At 43.8% G+C, this 22,641-nt stretch overlaps 1 long non-coding RNA gene across 1 annotated transcript in view; it reads left to right on the top strand.

Annotated features, from left to right (window-relative positions):
• Positions 1-21,979, top strand: part of LOC138295975 (uncharacterized) — a 356,425-nt gene extending 334,446 nt beyond the window's left edge. The window contains exon 3 of the long non-coding RNA XR_011203720.1: positions 21,314-21,979. This is a non-coding gene — a long non-coding RNA (uncharacterized lncRNA). The remainder of the gene's footprint in view (positions 1-21,313) is intronic.
• Positions 21,980-22,641: the final 662 nt, after the last annotated feature.

Here is a 22,641-nt window from a genome sequence, read left to right as displayed (position 1 = left end):
ATTGAAAGGGAGGCTTTATCTGTTTATTAGGCATTCTGGCAGTAGATAACTTGCATGTGGTACAAGCCTTTTGAGGAGCGTACTGACCCCAAACCTTTGATACATGTTTTGATGACAAAAGATCTGGTTTGGTCTCCCCCAGGACATTCAGAAGGTGAACTAATTTAGAAGAGTACAGTGTTGTAATGGAGTATGTCTCAGGAAAAAAATAATGTGTAAGCTGATAGTCTGTCAAGAATCAAAGTTTTGGAGAGGCATAAAGTAGACATGAATATAGAGAATGTGGATCTTCAAGGATGTGGAGCAGTGCAAAGGGCAGTTAAAGTTGATGTCATTCCAAAAGAGACATGAAAACAGGCTATGAAAAATATGAGAAATTGAAAATGGTGAGCAGATCCTATCAGAGAGGGATGGCCTAAACAGCACAAGTTTGAGAAATATTATGTCATGAACAAACTGTGTGATAATGACTAGGGTAGACATAGAGGATCAAAATTGATTCTTCTGATCATTTTAATAAATAAAATAGTAAATGGGGTACATAAGGGACATTTAACAAGCAGCAAAATGAAAGATAAGATCATGGATAAATTCTGGAGGCTGAGTATGGGCAGTGATGTAGGGAGGCTTGTCATGGACTGCCAATTGTGTGCTAACATTGACAAGATTTACAAGACTGAAGCCCAGCCACTGTAACATGTCGCTGTAGATCAAGGGCTAAGGTGGCTGTTGACATATTATGACCCATTGACATATTTGGGGCTCAAAACAGGTTCCTTTTGGTACAAGTGGATTACTTTTTAAATGGTTTGAGGTGGAATTTGAGTGTAAGGTAACTATTACAAGGATAATCCATTCCTTAGTAGGGTTATTCATGAGTTATCCAGACGAGATTTTGTTGGACAATGGTCTGCATTCTTGTGCCATCAAATTGGAGGAATATTTAAAGGGGCGAAACAACAAACACAAAAAAACTCCTGTTTACAACCAAGGGCTAATTGGTTGGTTGAGAGAGTGAACAGAATTATCAAGAAGGCTGTTCATTTAGATGTAACTGCAGTTTTACATTGAATGATGTGGGCATGCAGAGCAATGAGACATGATTCAAGAGGTTATCTTCTTTTTGAGAGGAAGGAGGCTGAAGATGACACTATCTATAGGGGTACTAGAGATGTTTGTGTGTGTAGATGTGGAGTGAATTGAAATGAGGATCAAGGAAAATTAAAATAAGTACTAGGAGAATTTTGATGAAAGATGATGTGCGAAAGGTTTGGAAGTTAAGGAGGGAGACATGGTAAACATTAGAGTCCTATACATGATAAAGAATAGGTGGGGCACATTTATCAATTTCACACAGCACAGCAAGTCACCTTGCTGAGCTGCATGAAAGGGAAAGGGTAGGAATATGCCATATTTAACCTAATACAAAGCATTTCTTTCCTTCCCTTGTGCTGGTGCCCTTTTGGCTGCTTCCCGCCAATGCAGACACCGTGCATTGTAGGCAGGATTGTTTTAGTGCAGGAAGGGGCACCTTCCTGCACAAAACAAGTCTCATATGCATTTATATATTTGTCCTTGTTATGCCTCACCTGGGGAGGTGTAGAATTTTGATGCATTCCCAGGACTACCAGCAATCCTGGAATATGCCAAAATCCATGGGAGGATGCATGGGAACACCCATGCTCCACTAATAGAATGCCTCCCTGGGGCAGAGTAACACAACACAGTGTTTTGTGCTGCCTTGCATTACTCCAGATTTATCAGGCAACTAAGGGCCACGCAAGGTGGTCTGGCATGACTTAATAAATCTAACTTAGTAGTTGCATCACCCGTGCGCTCGTTAGTGGGGCACAAGGGTGACGCAACTACTTGATAAATTTGCCCCTCCATGTATCCAATCCAAAGTTGTAGAACAAAGAGGAGAACATGAAGTGGTGTTGAGTGATGGGGCAGCATATAACAAAAACAGGATTGTAGTGTGTGTTTTAGATAAAAGTGAGGGCTGGAAAGTCATGATTGTTACACTGTTGATAACCGGGAAAGAGAGGTGGTGTAGTGGAAACCAATGCCTGAGAAAACTAGTCATGCCACGCAAGTTGCACGAATATGAAATACAATAAGGGCCTGATTTATACTTTTTTAGCGCTGCATTTGCGTAATTTTTTGTCGCAAAAGTGGCGCAAACTTACAAAATATAATTGAATTTTGTACGTTTGTGCCGCTTTTGCATCAAAAACTGACGCAAATGCGGTGCTAGAGAAGTATAAATCAGGCCATTATTCCCTGTTGCATAACCAGTCACTAATTACAAGATATTTCCTTTGCAAACCTAAAGATGTACATATTATATGTAGTCCATTAGTGGTGCTGAAATAATTTTCAGAGTGGGGGTGTGGCCATCAATGTTACATTAGTGAAATTATCAGGAAGGTGAAAATGTTTAGTGTCACGCAAAGAACAAGTGGAGCAAATGACCCACGCCAATTCGGCAAGCGAGTGATAAGGGTGCAGTAGTATGTAGCCGGTGGTGCATTTTAGAGCACCTTGTTGCACATATCTAACTAAAATATGGTGTGATAGCGCACTGTCATGTACAAACAGCACATTCTCAATTGAAATTGCCAATACATTTATAAAGACATACAGTTTTACTCACATAAATACAAAGCGCACAACAGGCCACAAGACCAAAAAAACAGAAGCAGAGGGACAAACCGAGTTAGGCAGTATGCAAGTGACATCACAGCGCATGACATCACATGTGGCATCACCGGAAGTGATACCACAGAAAGTGGCATCACAAGGAGTGACAGAAAATCTTAAGGCCTGACACATGTTTAGCACATCTATCACGAGAAGATTTGAGCGCATCATGAGAATACACGCTTTTTACGCAGGAAACTTGCTTGTAAACTACACATAGAACAATTTTTCCTTTTGTCAGTGTAAAACTTCCTTTACGCCGGTATTTGAACAAACTAACTCTGCTGCTATCCCACTCCACCAGGTACAACATTCAATATGCAGCACATTTGCATGTGATGAGACAGCTCTCCAATGTGAAGTATGTTTTCTCAGCACTACCCACCAATTAATGTGTCTGTAGGGGCCACCCACACTCATTTTAGGAGATTGGGCCTCATTTTCACCAACAGATTATGACTGAAAGCAGAGGCAGTTCGTCCTAAAGAGCGGAGGTGCATTGCCCCGCCTGCTGCGAGTGCAACAAACACAAATAAATAAAATGGCATAAATTTGCCATTTTGTTTTGCTACCACCTCATGCTATGTACAGCACAGGCATGAGGGCAGGGAGTGGGGCTGAATCCTGTGATTGCAGGATGGCTACTGCTCCGTTCAGTGTCATTGTCAGGTTGGCCGACTGTTTTGCTACGGCCAGCCCAAAATGCGCACTTGAGACCCAGAAATCCCAAGCCTGTGAAACACCCGGGGGATTGCTGGCACAGGCCCCAGCCTTAAAATGAGCACTGGGTTAACCTACTCCCACCAATCCTGGAGCTGCTCTCATGCTGAAAACAATATGAGAGCAGTGTGAGGATTGATTGGATTTACATTCCACTGACCAGGAAGGAAGTCCTTCCATTCCTGCTCATGGATGCAAGGGGAGAAGTGCTGCACCGGGGGAGCCTCTAATATGGTGAATTTGACGCCATTGTGCCTCACCATATGTTAGCTCTGCAGGCCACCACCAACCCAAAGCAAGAAAGGTAAAAAACAATAATGTGTGGTCTTAATTAGTTTTCATCCTATTCAAATCTTTGTTGCCAGCACACTTCAGAATTTCAAAAACAATGCTTCATTTGTGCTTAAGTAGAGATATATTTTGTAGTATTTATGCAGTTCATTTATCAGTATACCAATTTTGTTGTGTGTTTTTATAAAGGACATCCTGCAGCCTCTTCTTTCACACAAGCAAGATTGTTACATAGTTCACTTTATAAAATTAATTCAATTAGCAGTCAGAGAAAAACATGTAAGCACCAGTTTCCATATTTAAAAAATAATTTATCAGACGACATTGGCAGACATTTGACCTCTGTCTCTGGGCACACAGCAAATGTGACAGGATAAAAACAAAATTTACAGACATCTTTATTGCTCCTTCACCTTCTGAAATCCAGCATGGTTATTTTGGGGGTGCTGCAGCCACCCCACACTCCTACTCCCAGCGCCTATGCAGTTCATGTGCAGATTGTTCTACCAGACTTGTTTTTATACACCCACAGTTTGTACGAGAAGGTATAGTGTAGAATCTCAAATATGCAAGTATGCTATATTACTATAGTTTAAAACCTTGGCATGTCAGTGCCACGGGAGTATTCGGTGTTGAAAAGAGTTGGAGATCTGGCCCACGTTGTGAGGCTGCTTTAATGGACGCTCTTGGAAGCCATGCAGTATATATATGTTTCTCCTGGCATATTCATTTTTTGACCTCTTCTGTCTGGCATACCAACTACATGTACGTACATGCTGAGTGAATACAGGAAGCAAAACGATATAAGCGGTGCAGCTGGTGATGTGACACCAGGGCCCAGAAGGGAATGGGGTTCCTCCCTGCCCCTCACAAGCAGCCCCCCAATTCTTTGTGCTTCCTTTGAACCAGGCTTGTATTTACGCTTCCACACAGGAGGAGATGAGGTGAATGACACTACCAAAGAGTGTGTGTGTTAAGAGTCACTACCAAAGTGTGTGTGTGTGTTGGGGGAGGAGGGTACATTTTGCGGGTGTAATTGGAGAGGAGAGACAACGTTCAAGACATCACGCTGTGGAGAAGACATAGTTGAAAAAGAAAAAATGAGAGTAAAAATGAAGAAATAGAAGGTAGCAAATAAAGACGAAATAAACAATAGGAAGGAGAGGAACACAGAGAAAGGTGGAATGAGATAAAGACGATAGACAGAAGTGAGAAAAGGGAAACAAGGATCTAAGGAAGAGAATTAAGGATGCCGTTGAAATCAGAAGGAAGGAAAAGGGCTAAAGGTCAGGGATAAAGAGAGAATGGAAGACTGATATTGGCCTGTCCCTATGGCGAGCAGGAGGGCAAAACTGTCTTGTTACAACACTTAAATGCGCAGCCACGTACCAGTTCACTTGTTCTTCAGCATGGCGCTCGCTCCATGCCTAATTATCTATTTGGCTGGTTTGTTGCACTAACCTGTATCAACTCCCTTAAGACTAAATAATAAACTTGGGTTTGGTTAATCATGTTCAAGCTGTGTTTATAGATCGGTATTTGTTACTCATTTAAAGACAAGTGTGTCAACATCCGTTAGAAACCGTGGGCTCTGATCTTCCTAATATCTAAGTGCACGCTTTCCATCTGAGAAGCATTATGTCTGATCTTGAATCACGCTATCTTCCTCATGGTGGCACTGTTGGCTTGAGTACACCTATGTCCAAAATGATAGACATGACGACAATAGACACGGTTCTCAATAATAAACTCAGTTCTTATTCTTCTCACGGCATCGCAAGAATCAGTGAGAATTTACTCTAAATGCCAAATGAAAACAAAATGTGTCACATTTTTGTATGTTAACATTTACTGTATTTTGATACTGTCTATAGCAAAGCCCCTTCAGCTTGGTGTTTTAAAGCGCGTACCGAAGTAAAATGTGTTTATTCCAAAATACAAGTGGCATCATTGTGAAACCAATCACATCCATTTCCAGGTAACATCGCCGTGGGAGCGTGCGATCATATAATCATGTAAGGCTGCAGAGAGACCCCGATATAACCCTCGGTGATTGTTTTCACACTCTCTGCACTTTCCATTATTAGTTTTTGCACGTCTTGGATTCAAGAAGCTCTGAGCTTTCGCATCACTGCAAATATGAAGCACAGGAAACAAACAGTGTATCCGGTGCCATGGTTGTTGGCTGTGACCGCTTGATTGTTACAACCAGCAGCAGCAAGCTGTGTGGCCAATTTCACATGAAGTGTTCCACGATGCCTTTTGCGCTTCACCAAGCCTCACTCTGACCCTTTATGATTCACAGCATGGTACGTTCAGACAGCATCCGTTCAGTGGTGTCATTTCAATAAAATAATACGCACTTCAAATCTGACACCACGCTGCCCTCGCACTCTGATACCCGTAAGCACATAGCGAGAAGTGACGTGACCACGGGCCATATGTACGAAAGCTTTTTCCCATAGACACAGAATGGGTAAAATCCTTTCGTACATCTGGCCCCACAGTCTTTCACTTTGCACGTTTTCGCAAATAATATTTATTTAGTAGCAATGACGCAGGAACAACCTTTATACAGTGGCTGATCATCGACATCACCTGCCCTAAGTGCCTATACTGTACTTTCCATGCTGCTGGTATATATTTGATATATTTGTGCTTTATTTTGTGAATTATTTAGACGTGTGTCAGAATGCCACTGGAATAATGTGGTCTTCTTCTTTCACCTGCACCCCCCTACGAGTGCCACTAGTAAAAGCTACAAATTGCCCTAAACTCACAGAGAAAATAATATTAAAAACATGGCTCTTCATGTCAAACGAATCAGTGCTTGAACGCCTGAAACATAAATAGAGGCCTCTTAATTTTTTATTCTCCAACTGTACTCCATCAAGGAACATAAGGGGAAGCACTTTTACTTCCACTGCGCTTAATATGCGAGTTTGCAGGACACCGAAAAGCCTTTGAAAAGTACAAACAACTAGGCATTAAACTATAGGAAAATATATTGTTTGTTTTATAATAATAGAGTCTAGAGCCAAAAGCAGAGTTACAAAGATAACCCTACCTACTCTTAAACAATGCCTATGCGTTTATTCAAACTTACAGCTTATTTGGACATTTTAGATTAAACCAGGAAAGATATTTGTAGTATAAAATTGCCATTAATGTCACTGTTGTGAATAAGGTAACCAACTCACTTCATGTCAATACCGAGAGTGTCTCCATTCCTGAATTATTTTTACCAACATATCCTTGATTTTAGGTATGTCAGTCGAATTAGTTAAATGGAGCAAAACAAGACTTCAACACCCAGAGGGCATCTGTTATCACCCTAAAGTCAGGGACTGGAAATAATGTCTGTAATGACGTTGAGGGAGGTGGCCACTATTGATATAACAACAGCTCCACAAAGAGATCTGGAATGAAAGTAGGAGTGTTTGATGCATTGGTCCTACCGGCGTACAAAATATAACTTGAAATTTGAGGTTGCTATGTTTTGCTAGCAGCCTTTACCTCAGGGCATATCAATTGCTTTGCATATGTGATATTAAACGTGTAACATTTGATTTTGAAGTGCGAAGAAAACTAGATTTTTAGAGTATAAGTAACTTTGCCTAAAACACCAGTGCTAAAGTTAACTTCATCCTTATTACCGTAGAAGCAGTTTTCATAGGTGACATAAATTCTGCCAGAGATTGACCAAGTAGACCCCAAAAGGCATAACCGTTTCTATCTGGGTTCGCACTAATTTACACATTTTGGTGGCCACGCTTTTTAGCTGCTACCTTAAAAAACTGCTCAAACAATCTAAAAAAGTATGGACAGAAATTCGTGTGACCTGCCAAGGCAAGCATTTTTTATAGTATCGTTCCCGTTCAGAAAGGAGGTTCCACAGATCCATAAGATTCGTACACTGTGGTAGGCCACAACCAGTAGTTGACAATTCTTGTCGAACTAGAAGGGCAGAACTGAGATAGCCAAGCATGGTTTTGTGAGGGGAGGAGAAGTATGTGCTGCTGAAACATGGTTACATCATTTTGAACACTGTTTGCAAGAACCACTAAGAACGTTATGAGGCCTAAATGCATTATCCAAAATAAGGAAGCGCACCTCTTTGATGCAAACCTTGGAGTATGAAGACCGACCAGTAACCAATATTATCACTGCCAAACTCACACTACAAACGAATGATCGTTTTACCTTTATAGTATTTTGCTTAACCATTCTTCAAACAGAATCTGTCTAGGTCTGACGAAGAGAGATGACATCTCTATTTCGTGTGCTGAAGGATTCCGTCCTGCTTTTTTGTCAGAATATTGTACAGAGGTGTCCCTAGCTATATTTGACCTTCTGTATTTCTGAATTTTGCTTATGGCAGGTGTTAACTGCTTCCTACTGACTACAGGCCTAAAGGTGAACAAAATCAGGCCAGTGAATTCTGCGGTATTCAGATTATTTTATGAGGCTGTAAGGTGCAGAAGGTGTATACTTAGAGGAAGTATTTGCCAGCCTGGAACAATTTAGGAGCATCACTTGGAAAATTATATTTCTTGTAGACCTAAAAGCAGAATAGAATTGTTGGAAGAGGAGATAATTATATTGTAAGAAACTGGGTCTCTAGTTGGTAGAGGTATACACCCTTGTCCAAGTAGGGACTACAGTCCTAGTCAGGATAAATCATTACACAACGTAAATTATCCTGTGCTGAGCCTCTGGTAGCTTGGCACAGAGCAGGCAGGCTTAACTTAGAAGGCAATGTGTAAAGTATTTGTGCAATAACTCATACAGGAACACAGTGAAAACACCACGTAAAACTCCATACTAGGTTAGACAAATAGATAATATTTACCTGAATAAAATATGACCAAAACAACAAAAATCCAATATGCACAGGTCACAAAATAAAATTTTAAAGGTTTAAATGAGTATCAATCCTTAAGAATCAGTGGTCGTATCCTTTTAACACAGTACCTGAGATGTGTCAAAAATAATGATGCACGGGGCTGCAGAGGAGGAGATGCGTTGAAAAATAAAGTGCTGCGTCGGATTTTCTGGCGCACCACAGACAATGTGTTGTTTCTTTCCACGCTGCAAGGTGATGCGTCAATATCCAGGAGCGCAGCCTTGGTTCCTCACTGTGATGCATGGATGATGCACTGAAAATACTTGATGCACGGGTAAGAAGGAGCAGGTGCTGTGTCGATTTCTGCAGGCGTTGTGCCGATTTTCCGATGCACAGGGATTTTCTTCTCTTTGGTGGAGTCTTTGTGGCTCGAGACTTCAGAACAGGAGGCAAGGTCAATCCAATCACTTGGAGAGCACTTGTGGGGAAGGCAGAGTCCTTCCAGAAAAGTCAGGGGCCAGCAGGTAGCAGGGCAACAAGCAGGGTAGCAGTCCTTCTAGCAAAGCAGCCCAGAGGAGTCCTTTGGGCAGCCAGGCAGTCCCTCTGACAGAGTGCAGTTGCAGGTCCAGAAGTGTCAGATTTGGTGGGGTCAGAGACCCAGTATATATACCCAAGGGTGCCCTTGAAGTAGGGGGAACTTCATAGAGAGGATTTTAAGCGCACAGGTTCCCCTTCAACCCAGATTTATCTGCCAAGAGCTTTGTGGGGAGTTATCAGTCCTTTGTGTGAGGGCAGGCAACTGGCCGTTGAAGTGTAAGAGAGAGCCCCTCCACCCTTCCTGCCCAGGGAAACCCATCTGTATGCAGATGCAGCTGAGTGTCCTGTGTTTATGGTTGTCTGGGTTGAATGCACAAGGGGAGCTGACAATCAACATGGACCAGAAGTGAAGTGGCGACAGGTTGTAAGGCACAGATGGCAGTAAGTGCAGAGAAATGGCTACTTTCTAAAAGTGGTATTTCTGAAATACCAGTAAGTAGGATTTCGTACTACGATTCCAACCATGCCAAATATGACAAGTCTATTCTTCTCAGATGAGAAATTACTGTAATAGGCTTCAAGAAAATGACAGAAGGCCTACTCTGGTCAACACACGACATAGAAAACAAATGTGCAGAAGTGTACATGATATGTGAAAAGTATAGGCCTCGGTATGAATATAATGGTCACACAGAGATGCAGGGACAGAAAGGAGAATGAGGAGAGAGGCCAGGTGCAGGGTACAGGCAGTCACAGACCGACTTCGCATGCCATAGATAATTTAGAAAGACGCATACACAAAGGAGAGTCTGAGCCACTTTCTGATACCAGGGTTAGGAGAAGGGGTAAATCATGACAGGCTGAAAGGGAAACACGGCACTAGATGTTTGTGTTTCAAAGTTAGCAGTAAGTGGGCGGCAGACAGTAACACCTCAAAGGCTGGTAGACGTGTAGGGAGGACATATTGATAAAGTTCAAAGGGTAGGATCGAGGGTTACTGTGTATGTAGAAAGATATATGTATTATATCTGTTATAACTGTATTTTTTGTAACAAGAAGTCAGATAGTGTTTAAAGAATTATGGTCTTTTGTTCATTGTAAAGGTATGAAGAAGGTGGAACTTGGGTGCCCACCAAGTGTATAAAAACCGCTGTTTGTAAGAGTTGAGTTGAGTGTGGCTTCAGTTACAGAACTGTGCTGTACTCCCGGCCATATTTTCTTTTCTTATAAATATACTAAATTATTATTAGAATTGTGTCACTTCTTTATTTCTGACAAAAACTCAACTACATTTTGGCGTGCAGCAGTGACGCTTGAATAGAACATTGCGGGCAAACCAGGTGAGGATTACACCTGTCTGTTCATGTGGACGGGCGAGATTCCAGAGGCTGCTGTCCTAAAGGGTGAGGAGGGGTTGGGCTTCGAACTCTGATAGTTAAAAGTGCATAATTATGTGGTAATTGTAGTATGGGGAAGTAAGTGCATGCAGGATTTGTGTGTGTGTGTTTTTTTTTTAAATATGATGTTGATGTAGAAATTAAATGTGATATCCCGGCCAGGCTGGAAGACACATTAGGTGTATTAGTGGATAACCTAGAAGAATAGCTCCTGGAAGACACACTATGGGGGTCATTATGACCCCGGCGGTCGGTGCAATAGTGGAGGCAGTACCACCAACAGGCTGGCGGTACATATCTCCACTATTATGACATTGGCGGTTTGGCCAAAGTCAAACCACCAAGTTAACACACTGACCGGTTACCACCGGGCTGGAGACTACAGTCTCCAGCCTGGCGGCCGTCACTAGGCATTTTGACCCCGCCCACCGCCAAGGTTTCCGTGGTTTCTGTACTGCCACGAAAACTATGGCAGTAGGCACTATCAGTGCCAGGGAATTCCATCCCTGGAACTGATCATGTTCTCCCCTGCCCCCATCCTCCTCCCAGGAGTACTCCCCACCCTCTACCTTCCCCTCCAGACCCCCCACATATACACACATACACGCACATACATACACACCCATACACACATGCATACACACATTCACCCACGGATGTATACATTCATACACACTCACAGCAACACTCACAAACATTTATCCAGGCACACACACAATCACACGACACAACATGCACGTACACACACCAACTCATGCAACACGCATTACACATGCAGGCACGTATTCAAACAGTCACACACACACCCACACACGGACACAACACCCTCCACACCCCTCACCTCTTGGACAACCCAACTTACCTGCTTTCAGGGGGTCTGCCAGTAAAACACTGCCAGGCCGTATCATAGAACATGATACGGTAGGCAGTGTTTTGCTGGCGTGGCGCTGCTGCTGGCCTTACCTTACCGCCATCCACTGCTATGACCGGTGCCGGAATTCTGCCAGAAGGTCATAATTAGATGGACGGTCGGTAGCCCCAGTATGTTGGTGGTATGTTGGCAGCCGTCGCTGTGGTGAAAGGCAGCATTTGCCGCCAATGTCATAATGAGGCCCTATGTGTATTTGTGGATAACCTAGGAGAATAGCTCCTGGAAGACACACTAGGCGTGATAGTGGATAACCTAGGAGAATAGCTCCTGGATGACATAGGTGTGTAATAGTGAATAACCTAGGAAAATAGTTCCTGGAAGGGACAGTTAGTGTCCATTAGGTATCCCAGTTAGGTCCGCAGGGTGAGAGTACAGAGTGGAGCGAATCAGGTAATGTGTAAAGTCTGACAGGAGGCAAAGGGACGACCAAGTGGTCGGTGTCCATTGACTTAACCCGGAGTGTAGTCAGACCTTTTGTTGAAAACGTGAAAAGTGTAATAATAATGACTAAAATATGCGATGTTAACAATGTATAATAAGGATGATAAAAATAATGTGATTTTTCATAATCATAGTGGGCAAATTGTAGAGAAAAGGCAAGGATTCTCGGCTAAGGTTATAAAATCTGAAATAAGTAAGGAAGAGAGCGTGCAAGATCTTTGTCATATTTTTGATATTCCGATAGGAAAACCTAAGGTATCCTGGGAGGGGGGACACGTCAGTGCAAATAAAACTGGAGAATTAAAATTAGATGACATCAAGAGTAGGGAAGATAAATAAAAAACCCTCATGAGTGAGATTGATAATTTCCTGTGGCAGGAAGCAGATACCCTAGCTGTAACATTTCAATGGGCCCACGGCCAACCCCCATGTCCGTGTGACACTCCTCGGTTTCACATAATAACGCAGGAAATTATTGTGCTTGAAGCCCTTCTAGACGCATTTTACACAGATTTATATGAGTTTGGGGTTTTAAATGAAGAAAGGGACGTTATGTCCTCAAGTGCCATTGTTGATGATTCTCATTCACAATAAAGTGTAACCTGTATTGTGTTAGGTAACAATCTATTTCGTCCCATATAAATGCACCCACACTTGACATTGAGATAGAAGAAGTGCTATAGATTAGTGAAATTGATGAAAGGACACATTCAGAGGAGAGAAAGGACATAAGGAGAGGGTGGTAATAAAGAGTATATAGGCATATACGAAGCGTGTGACATGGGGAAAATCATGGATGCTCCCCTGGAACATATGATAAAAACATTTTCGTCTGACAAGAAATAAATACAGAAATATTGTAAGCAAAGCAGTGGTATAGAGATACCAAATACCATGCTCAGCCATGGCCTAAGGAAGGGACATTTGATGAGTACATAGTTGAACATACATTGATTTACATAAAATCTAAATATCAGAAGAAAAAGAGAAAAAAGAGAGAAGCTATTTTGTCGTTATGGCAGGTTTTCTGCGACAAAAGACAAACATACAATCGAGAATGTTAGGAAGGACAGGGACACAAGCACAAGAAATGTTCACAGAAGGGGCTCCAGAGGGAGCCCCACCGTATGGTCTCTACCCTATTTGGCCAGTGGCTGGACCTCAAGATCCAGTACGAATCAGAGGAAGGTGAGACGAAGGTGAAGGAGGCAGAGAGAATGCCTAGCCTAGTCCCAACAGCTCCTCGGGCAGAGCATGAACAGAGAAGAAAGGGAGGAACGATGCCTAGTGTGCAACACACTGGAGAACGGGCAGACAGATGTGAGAATGCTGACCCTCTACGAGGGCAATGGGCTACGGGGCAGGTTATTCTCAAATTAGGAGAAACATCTGCGAATACATTGAGAGAAGCAGCAGGAGAGTGGATGTTGGAAGAAAGAGAGAAGGAAGAAGATGTAGAAAGGTTGCGATATGATAGATATTTAGAGGAAACAAGAAGGGAAACAGGAGATGAGGCAGCAGTTGAGGATTGGGATGACGAGTCGGATACGAATGAGGGTGCAGTAGGGAGAGACAGAGGCCTGCATAACTTTCGACCCCGTCCTATACGAAGGTTACAATTGATAGCACGAGACTCAGGAGAAATGAAGAGAAAGTCCATTTAAAAAACAACCAAATTGAGGGTGTCACCTATTGAGACAATAGAACGAGAGGAGGGCAGGGTTTTTTGCCAACCCTTTTCAGACGAATTAGCAGAATGGACTGAAAAAGAGGTGAGAAAATCATGGCCACGACACCCTATGATTTGGCTATAGCAGAAGACTGTATACGACAGGGACAGGGTGCACTGGGTTGGGATTATCCATACATGCAAGAGTGTCTTGTTGTTTTGGAGATGTATGCCGAAGACAAACTGACGAAGTGATACGCAGTAACAGGCCAGACCTGAGGTTAAGTCGTAGGTTAACAGATGGACAAAGAAAGTTTAACGAGAGCACTGCCCCCACTATCTAAAGGTGCAGGAAAATGGATAGGAAAATTTTAAAAACATACTGCTGGAGTGAATCTTGCTCTGGGCGATGTCAAGAGTTTGTTGAGTTCTCTGACTGGAGATGAGGTAAATACTATATTTACAAGAGCAGGACTTCCTCAAGTTACGCTGACAAATACACAGTTTGATGGATCTTCCTTTAATAATGTCCCGCAGCATGTTTGAGAAGCGGTGCGGCGGACATATCAAGATAGGCCAGATATTGGAGCTCTCATGGCAGAAAGTATTAAGCCATCTGAGGACACTGCAGAGTTTATCACGAGAATGAAAGAACTATGGATACAGGAGGTAGGATGTAATTGGGAGTATACGGGAGGGAATTCACTTTTGTTCTATAATGTGCTGAAGAGAGGCCGTCCCACGGAGATACAGGTAAATCTAGATGGAGTAGTGGGAATTGAGGCTAAACCATGTCCAGAAATACAGGCTCACATAATACTTTATTTTAAACGTCAACAAGAGAAAGATAAAGGGAGAACGGAGCAGGCAGAGAGAGCTACTGCTAAGTTAGTGCAACAGAAACTTGAAAAACCAAGTACAGAAGGAGCACTTGTGACAGCACCATCAGCGGCTGTCACAATGCCAGTGCAAGGTCAAGTACCAGGAGGACAGGTAGTGAGTGAAAAAGGGAGGAGACAAGGAGGCTTGATAGGAGAACAAGGAGCAATGCAGGGGAGAAGGCAAGGAGGGTACTGAGGGGGTCAGCCATGTGATTATTGCGGCAGATCATTTTATAAGGGAATGTAGAATTAAAAGGATGGATCAATCAATCAGTCAATTTATAAAGTGCGCTACTCACCCGTCAGGGTCTCAAGGCGCCGGGGGGGAGGGAGTTACTGGTCGAATAGCCATGTCTTGAGGTGTTTTCTGAAGATCATGAGGTCTTGGGTTTGGCGTAGTTGGAGCGGTAGGGAGTTCCAGGTCTTGGCGGCGAGGTGAGAGAAGCATCTTCCTCCGGTGGTAGTGCAGTGAATGTGGGGGACGGAGGCGAGGGCGAGGATGGCCTAGCAGAGCTGGCGGACGGGGGTGTGGAAGGTGAGTCTGTCGTTGAGGTAGGCCAGACCTGTGTTGTGGAGGGCTTTCTGTGCGTGGGTGAGTAGTTTGAAGGTAATCCTCTTTGATACGGGTAGCCAGTGTAATTCTCTGAGGTGGGCAGAGATGTGGTTGCGGCGTGGGACGTCAAGGATGAGTCGGGCGGAGGCGTTTTGGATACGTTGCATTTTATTTTGTAGTTTGGCCGTGGTTCCTGCATAGAGTGCATTGCCGAAGTCCAGTCGGCTGCTGACTAGGGCGAGGGTGACTGTTTTTCTGGTTTCAACGGGAATCTACTTGAAGGTCTTGCAGAGCATGCGGAGGGTGTTGTAACAGGAAGAGGAGACTGCGTTAACCTGCTGAGTCATGTTGAGTGCTGAGTCGAGGATGATGCCCAGATTCCGTACTTGGGTGGTAGGGGGGGTGGCTCCCAGGGAGGTAGGCCACCAGGAGTCGTTCCAGGTGGAGGGGTTGTTGCCGAGGATGAGGACCTCTGTTTTGTCTGTGTTTAGCTTCAGGCGGCTTGATTCCATCCAGTTGGAGATGGCGTGAAGTCCCTTGTGGAGGTTGTTTCTTGCTGTTGTGGGGTCTTTCGTGAGGGAGATGATCAGCTGGGTGTCATCTGCGTAGGATACTATGTTGATGTGGTGGGATTGTGCGATGTTGGCGAGGGGAGCCATGTAAACGTTGAAAAGTGTTGGGCTGAGGGAGGATCCCTGTTGGATGCCACAGATGGTTTTGGAGGATTCGGACAGGTAGGGCGGAAGGCGGACTCTCTGGGTCCTGCCAGAGAGGAAGGAGGAGATCCAGTCGAGGGCCTTGCAGCGGATCCAGGTATTGTGGAGGCGTGTTCGAAGGGTGTGGTGACAGACGGTGTTGAAAGCTGCGGAAAGGTCCAGGAGGATGAGTGCTGCGGTTTCGCCTTTGTCGAGCATGTTCCTGATGTCATCTGTGGCGGCAATGAGTGCGGTCTCCGTGCTGTGGTTCTTGCGAAATCCTGATTGGGAGGTATTGAGCGCTTTGCTGTCTTCCAGGTAGCGAGATAGTTGTCTGTTTGCGATTTTTTTCGATGACCTTCGCTGGGAAGGGGAGGAGGGAGATGGCCGGTAGTTTTTGGGGTCATCCGGATCTGCTTTGGGTGGGAAGGGGAGGAGGGAGATGGGCCGGTAGTTTTTGGGGTCATCTGGATCTGCTTTGGGTTTCTTCAACAGGGCGTTGACATTGGCGTGTTTCCATCTCTCCGGGAAGGTGGCTGTATCAAAGGAGCTGTTGATGATGGCGCAGAGGTGGGGTGCGATGATGTTGCTGGCTTTGTTGAGGATCTGGTGCGGGCAGGGGTCCGAGAGGGAGCCGGAGTGGATGGAGGCCATGGTGTTGATGGTGTCTTCATTGTTGATGTGGGTCCAGGAGCATAGAGGGTTGGTGTTGTTTGATGCGTTGGGTTTGTGGTTTTCTGTGGTTGGCTGATGGGTCTGGGGTTTGAAGCTGTTGTGGATTTCTTCGATATTTTGACGAAAGTGGGTGACGAGGCAGTTACAGAGTTTCTGTGATGGCGAGGGTTCGTGGGAGCCGGTCTTGGGGTTGGTGAGTTCTTTGACGATGCTGAAGAGCTCTTTGTTGTTGTGGGCATTGGTGTCTAATCGGCTTTTGTAGTAGGTTCTTTTGGTAGTGCGGATCAGCTGGTGATGTTTGCGGATGGCAGTCTTGAGGGTGGTGTGGTTGGATTCGGTGGGTGCAAGGCGCCAGGTCTTCTCCAATCTTCGACATTCCCGTTTGGAGGCCTGCAGGCCTGGGGTGAACCAGCTGGCCTTGGGTCTGTGGTGGGTGTCAGAGGGTTGTTTGAGTGGTGCGAGGGTGTTGGCGCAGTCTTCTATCCATTTATGCAGGTAGGTGGCGGCTGTGCTGAGGTCCTGGGTCTTGGGAGGAGGTGCCTGGGTGAGGGTGGAGATCAGCTGTTCTGTTGAGATTCTGTTCCAGTAGCGGCGGGGGGTTTAGTGGTGAAGTGGTGAGTGACCGGCTCTGAAAGGAGAAATGGATGCAGCGATGGTCGGTCCAGGGGAGTTCAGTGGTGTGGCTGAAGGAGACGTGGTTGCTGGCTGAGAAGATGGGGTCGAGTGTGTGTCCTGCGGTGTGGGTGGGCGCCGTGACGAGTTGCTTGAGGCCGAGGTTGGCGAGGTTGTCGATTAGGTTGGTGGTGTTGATATCGTTGTTGTTTTCTAGGTGGAAATTCATGTCGCCGAGGAGGATGTAGTCTGTTGAGGCGAGGGCTTGGGAGCTGATGGCGTCGGCGATGTCGTCGCAGAACTGCGGTCTGGGGATGAATGTATGCAGGGGTGGCCTACCTCGCAAAGACAAGAAGTGAGGCCGCTGCAGATGCAATAGCGACCACAACAATATATGAGACATGAGTGCCCCCAGGCCCCTCAAGCTCAGTGGATGGCACCTTAGGGGCCATTGCAGCAACATGGGCCCCAGGGTGGCAGTAACATCATGGTTGGACAACCGCAAGGACAGGTAGGAGGAGTAGTGGTGCAAGCATTTAACCCCTTTTGTACACCGCCTCAAGTATCTAGTGGAGCACTGACACCTAATTATGTCCAATGACAAAGCCCACAGGTAACAACTGTGTCCAATACTATCGGTGACCCACAGATCAGAGGAGGAACCCACTGTGATGGTAGACCTAGAAGGTCAGCCCTATCAGTTTTTAATTGACACTGGGGCCACCAATTCTTGCATAAATGAAGGAACGTTACCACTTTTGTGCAACTCGATGGACACACAAGGATTTTCTGGGGCTGTCAGACGGGTTCCTTTTACTAAGTCAGTAAATATGACTGTGGGCAATGCACAAATCGATGGGCCATTGCTATATTCCCCTGAGTCACCCGTTAACCTTTTTGGAAGAGATTTAATGAGCAAATTGAATATGACCATCTCAGTTTTGGAAGATGGATCGATGGTGTGTTATACAGCTGGAGCTACGCCAGGTAGGACATTATCTCTCATAGCATGTGAAGAATCTAGATCAGATCAGAGCAGTACCAGTAAACACAGAGGGTTTTTTGAGGGGCATATATGCTCTCATAGCGCATACACTAGCGCTGCAGGGGAAAACAGTGCAGTTACCAAAAGAATTAGAATTTAGACCATGCAAACCTATAGACCCAATGACAGAATGAGAGATTGTGCTGGACATAGTAGTTCTTGAACTAAGGCCAACATATGCAGTGCTCATTGCATTAGACAAAATACAGGGAATGTAGGCATCAATAGTGTTCACAGATCCTGGGGTCAAGTTAAGAGATATTTCAGATGAGGAATTGTTCAGAGAACAACCTTTAGTTGGAACAGTAGTGTTTGAAATGGACATTTCTCACAGAATGCAAGTGCAGTACAGGACAGTGTCAAAACATGTGTCAGAGGCAACGATGAAAGAAACAGATTTGGCTAAGGTACCGGAAGTGTTATGGACGAAGGGACCCCTATGATGTGGGATTGATTAAAGGAGCTAAGCCTGTTAAAATTACATTGAAACCTGGAGCCATATTGCCCAGGATACACCAGTACCCTCTGTCAAAGAAGCAGGTACACTACCCACAATTCAAGCGTTACTTGAGCAAGGAGTGATATATGAAAGATCGACACCATGTAATACGCCGATTTAACTGATAAGAAAAGCTAAAAGGGGAAGTTGGAGAATGATTCAGGATTTACACTGTCTAAACGATATTGTCATTCTGGAGTTCCCTGTAGTACCCGATCCTTCGGTTATATTGACAAATATTCCTAAAGATGCCACTTTCTCTCTGTAATCAATTTGAAAAATGAGTTTTCAGCATCCCATTGCATATCGATAGACAATATTTGACCGGATTTACATTTAAAAATATCCAATATTGCCATTGTAGGCTTCCTCAAGGTTTTTGTGAGTCCCCAAGTATTTTTAATCGGACAGTTAAAAAGAACTTAGCGAACATTCAATGAAAAAGTACGCTTTTACAATATGTAGATGATATTTTTGTTTGTAGTGCCACTGAGGATATATATAGAGATGATACCATTAGCCTCCTCCGCACGCTTGCAGACAAAGGATACAAGGTGGATAAAAATAAGTTGCAGTACGTGCAGAAAGAGGTTCATTATTTGGGACAATTGATATCTAAAAATGGGAGGAAGGTTACACCTGACAGAATAGAAAGCATAAAGAATATGCCCAAGCCAACTACTACCAAACAGATGCAGCAGTCCTTAGGACTCTGTAATTATGTGAGGCAGTGGGTGTTTGATTATGCTATGTTGATAGCATCGCTTCTCGCTGTATTAAAGGAGTCCCATGCGACTGCAAATAAAATACATTGGACAGATGAAGGAGAGACAGCATACTGGACATAAAGAAAAAGATTATGAATGCTCCAGTGTTAGGTACACCCAATTATACAAAACAATTCTACCTCTTTTGTCATTGTAATGGAATAACGATGACTGCAGTATTGACTCAGAAAACATCTTTGGGACATAAGCCAATTGCCTACAACAGTGGGCTGCTAGATCCTATCATGAAGGGCCACTATCCATGTGAGCAAGCCCTGGCTACAGCAGCAGTTGCAGTTCAAAAGAGTACTACGATCGTGATGGGATCACCTTTAACATGCAGTATTTGCTATTTTGCAAAGAGGCAAAAGCACTCTCACGAAGAGTGTATCTAGGTACGAAGTAATACTTTCATTACCATCTTTGCAGGTGGTTAGATGTCATACAGTTAATGCAGTGACATTATTTGCACACCCAGTTACTGATGACGAACAAGTACATGACTGTGCCAATTATGTGCCAGAAGAAGAGGGTAAGGTGGGAGAAGATCCCATCCTGAGAAGCATGCTGCTCTTTGTGGCTGGATCCTCTTTCATAGACCAGGAAACAGGGTTTAGACATTCTGGAGTAGCAGTTGTAAGAGCCTAACAGCAAGAGTCATCTGACACATTGCAGATAGTGAGTCAAGTACCATTACCCTCTCATTTTTCAGCGCAAGCTGTGGAATTAGTGGCTATTATTGAAGCGTTTAAACATGTTGAGGGGTTAGAAGTTACGATTTATTCAGATTCAGCATATGTTACTACTACTGTGCATTCGAGCATCCATAGGTGGGAGAGGAGAGGATTTTTGAAATCCGATGGGTCTCCAGTGATACATAAAGATTTATTGGCAAAACTGATACATGCTTTAACCTTACCATCTAAGATGGCGGTAATAAAATGTGCGGCACATACAAACAAGCAAGACCTAGTCTCCAGGGGTAATGCTCTGGCAGACTGGGCAGCCAAGGAGGCAACTAAAGCATCTCCAAATTATAGTGAAGCAGAAGAGAACACATTGGAAATGATAAGTAGACAACATCATGACACTGAATTACCACCCTCGTATATTGAGACAGCACAATTACATTTACGTGAGTTACAGGAACAGGCCCCACTACATGAAAGGGAACTGTGGGAACAGCGAGGATATATACAATCGCCAATAGATTTCATCTATAGAAAGGAAAGTCCTGGGAAACCGGTAATGCCACAAGATTTGTTGCATACAGCTCTGGAGCAACTGCATCTCCCTGCGCATACGGCTAAAGAATATCTTCTAGCTACATTGCAGGCAGATTGGTTTATCCCACATTTATCAGAAATTATTACGATGTATATTTCTGAATGTGCAGTATGCCAACAATACAGCCCAAGACCTACAATGAAAGTTATTACATCAACAATACCCTGCCCAACAGGTCCATTTAAAAATCTACATTTAGATTTTGTTGACATGATCGATAGATGTAACAATTACAGGTACTTGATAGTCGTGGTCAGTCTTTTTTCAAGGTGGATTGAGGCAGGACCATGTGTACATAATGATGCTAAAGAAGCAGCTAATTTTTTGATACGAGAAGTAATACCTAGATGGGGAATTGCAGAAAAGATCCACTCAGATAATGGCAGCCATTTTGTTAATGCCCTTTTTCAACACATTTGCACCTCTCTGGGGATAAAGCATGATTTGTCATGTGTCTATCATCCCCAAAGTAATGGTATAGTGGAACGCCTTAACGGCTTGTTAAAAAAAAAAGTAAACTGTGTGCTACATTGCATAAGAACTGGTTCTACTGCCTTCCATTAGCTTTGTATGCTCTTGGAAATCAGCCAGGAAGTGACCACCACGTGACACCGCATCAGATAGTGACAGGACACCCGATGCCGACTCCTTTAACAATAGCAAGGCAAAGGACAGATGCTCATAAAACTGCTGAAGTTTTGAGGGAGGAAATGAAATGGTATTTGTCTCAATTGTTGAAATTTGCTAAATTCTTCTTTTAACAGGTGACGCAGCAGCAGAAGTGCATCACCGCAGCCCAGCAGATCAGTCCAATTCCTGTGGGTCAACACGTTTATATATGAAATTTTGGAAGACAATGCAAATACAGCAAGTTTGAGGGGCCTTATCCAGTCACCCAGAGCACCCCCACTGCAGTGAAAGTGGAGGGCAGGAAACTGTGGATTCATTTGTCGGACATTCGACTGGCCCCTGCTTTGTGTCAAACATCGTCATTGGAGCAGGAACGTTTGGAGGAGAGCGAACAAAAGGAGAAATAACATTGTTCTTTTTCAAAGAGCGAGCAGAGCACCGTATTAGCTCAGCTAACAGACTTTTTATGGACCATTGTATTATTTGTTTGTATATGCTTTTTTATATTTACTGTATGTTTGAAGTGGTATTCTAGTTCATGTATAGTATTACATTTAAATATTGTATGTTTGAAAAGAGAGACATATGAGTATGAAAATGTATTTCATGTTATACATCATAGGTTGTTTGATAATACATGGTATCAGCATATGGTAGAAGTAGGGATGCAAAGTACTAATGAGTCTTGTTTAGTATGTTCTTTAATTCCACATGCTAGTGATTCAGATAGGTTACATGCATCATAAGAAGTATTTTCTAATGTTACATAGGGGGTTATTCTAACTTTGGAGGAGTGTTAATCCGTCCCAAAAGTGACGGTAAAGTGACGGATATACCACCAGCCGTATTACGAGTTCCATAGGATATAATGGACTCGTAATACGGCTGGTGGTAAATCCGTCACTTTTCCGTCACTTTTGGGACGGATTAACACCTCCTCCAAAGTTAGAATAACCCCCATAGTGTCTTCTCTATCTTCTCCTATGTAGAATGAGGGCACAGATGCAACCTTTACAAGTGCAGCAGGAACATTTTTAGTAAACATCACACAATATGAGAAAGGGATAGCTGATATAATGAATGTTCTGAATGACCATAAGGAAATGGAAATAAAAATAGAAGCAATGATGAAGACAGGAGCTTTAAGATACAAGGGGGATAGGTGGAAGGCTAGAATACTAGGACAAGGATTCCTAGGGGTATAATGATCTACACTTCTATATAAGGATTGCGCAGCCACACCTAAGCCCTATGACTGTCAGGAGAGACCTTATCTTAGGGTAAATGGTTCAGTATATGTCCATGATCAATGGCACCATGGAGCAGTATTTGGATGTAGGGCTCTCTCCTTATGAACAGGGAGTGGAAATATCATTAACAGACAACAGGATTGTCAGGCTATATGGGATGAGAATATACGAATCCCAAGGTGAGGAGCTTCACCCTTTTCTTTACTAACGGT

The sequence above is a fragment of the Pleurodeles waltl genome, chromosome 1_2 (assembly GCF_031143425.1).
Source record: "Pleurodeles waltl isolate 20211129_DDA chromosome 1_2, aPleWal1.hap1.20221129, whole genome shotgun sequence".
Lineage (NCBI taxonomy): Eukaryota > Metazoa > Chordata > Amphibia > Caudata > Salamandridae > Pleurodeles > Pleurodeles waltl.
The sequence above is the reverse complement of the archived record's forward strand: the minus strand, read 5'-3'. Positions and strand labels throughout refer to the sequence as shown.